Below are 1,982 nucleotides of genomic sequence, written 5' to 3' on the forward strand. Positions count from 1 at the left end.
GGGAGCTCTGTTTAGTTTTAGCAGCGGCAAGCCTGCGCTGCAAGGAGGAGAGGAGGATGGCAGCAAAAAGGAAGAATCTGGATATAAGTATTTTTCAAAGAAACCTGTAAGTCACTTAAAGCCAAATTCACTCATAAAATGTATCCCTCATAATAACTAGTGATGGGCAGATGAAGCTTCATGAAGCACTGAAGCTTTTCATCCAGTTGGTTCATCCCAGCGCAAAGCTTCTTGAAGCTTCATTTGCTCTAGTAGGACACCTACTGCACATAAAAATATTAGTTGGCATGAATTTGAAGAGTGTGGCCTTTTGCACACAGCCTGTAAATGTCAACAACAAAAGGAGTGTGTAAAACATGTATATTGTAGTGATGTCAGTATACTGTGTATATTTATACTGGCAGTATGGAAAATGATCATTTACTGTGAGGTGTGATTGGGGTGTGGACAGTAGTTGTGCTTTTGTAACGTTGAGGTATGGACAGCTACACACTGAGGCCTCAGTGTTGCCTGTTCACATTTTATTCTGTAAAAACTAAATTTTCACTGCTTTTATGGCCTTTTAGTGGGGAGAACATAGCTAGGATTTAACAATTTAACAAGTCTTTTAAATCGTTTGTCCTCCACAATGCTAAATGGCTGGGAGTCCTCAATCACCATGCTAACCAGGTCTTCATCTATTTGAGATTGTTCTCCTGAGGAAAGACAATAAAAACAAAGCACAAATATCACACACATAACTTATAACAGTTGTATAATATTGTTATATCATGTAGTAACATTACGGCATGCTATATTATCATGGCATTTGATGGCTCACCTGGTATTGCTCCACAATCGGTGTTCCCCTTATTCTCATGCAAAGCTCTGTAGTGCCTAAGCATGGATGTTATATCCCAGCTCCCTGGCACATAGCAAACACTTCACCTTGTACAAAAGTAAAGCCGCTTAATATAAATTGTATTGCACCATCAGTATTATGAAAATACATCTTCTGTAGAAATTTACATACCTTGTTGGGAGGAATAAAATCAAAATGTTCCCACACAGGGGAGGACATCCTCCTCTTCTTAGCTGGTTCCATTCTCTTCTGACTTTCTCTCCTCACGCTCATAAACCTCCAAACTGTCTCCAAACTCTCACTAACCGCAACTCTCCATCAAACACCCACATTTTGAATGAAGTCTGAGGGGTTTATATCGCTGTCATAGCTCGCGGCAAAGTTCGAACCACTTCATGAACCAGTCACGTGGTACAGCCGGGCAGCGAGGCTTCGGACGTCATCATTTTCAGCTCCTCCCATAAATGAAGCAAGCCTCGATACGCGCATCGCGGAAACGCCCCCTCCATTACGCGACACAAGCTTCGAAGTCTCGATACCGAACGTCACATCACTAATAATAACGTTACAGGCTATGCTAGGCTTTGGCCCACATCAGTCTAAAACTGTATGTAACCATGAATAACGTGTTTTGGAAACTAACTGCACAACAGGCAGCACTATTAGTTTTCTCAGTCTCCCAGAGCAGCATTTCTAATTTTGATTGAAACTGTCAGAGAAAACGGCAGCCTCGAGCAAGCCAGGATATTAGATTACAGAGGCTGTTAAAATTATATGTCTAACATTAAAATGTTGGTGACACAATAATTTCATCCTAATGGTAGTGACACAGGCAGGAAATCATTCCTGCCTGTGGCCATCTCCCTGTACAACGCACCCACTTAACACACTGTTTGCTGCTACAACTACACATGTTTCTTTTCCAACTATTTATTTATGAGTGACTTATGTATGTATGTATGTATATATATGTATATATTGTACTATTCTTAGTTAGTGTATTGTCTGTCTTGTCTTAATGTTGGTTTAAAATGGAGCACTGTAACAAAAAATAATTTCCCCCAGGGATCAATAAAGTATTCTGATTCTGATTCTGATTCTGATATTCATAGGTTAATTTTTGAGACAAAATGTCATGAGG

At 40.1% G+C, this 1,982-nt stretch overlaps 1 long non-coding RNA gene across 1 annotated transcript in view; it reads right to left on the reverse strand.

Moving 5' to 3' along the window:
- Positions 1-211: 211 nt before the first annotated feature.
- LOC146677153 (uncharacterized) overlaps positions 212-1,982 on the reverse strand; it is a 2,792-nt gene continuing 1,021 nt past the window's right edge. Inside the window, exons 1-3 of the long non-coding RNA XR_014913335.1 lie at positions 1,013-1,982; positions 821-927; positions 212-695 (exon numbers count right to left, since the gene is read on the reverse strand). The exon at positions 1,013-1,982 is cut by the window's right edge and continues 1,021 nt beyond it. This is a non-coding gene — a long non-coding RNA (uncharacterized LOC146677153). The remainder of the gene's footprint in view (positions 696-820; positions 928-1,012) is intronic.

Source organism: Rhamphochromis longiceps, linkage group LG2 (genome assembly GCF_057381845.1).
Source record: "Rhamphochromis longiceps isolate RC_006_pf linkage group LG2, R_longiceps_female_GT1.1, whole genome shotgun sequence".
NCBI lineage: Eukaryota > Metazoa > Chordata > Actinopteri > Cichliformes > Cichlidae > Rhamphochromis > Rhamphochromis longiceps.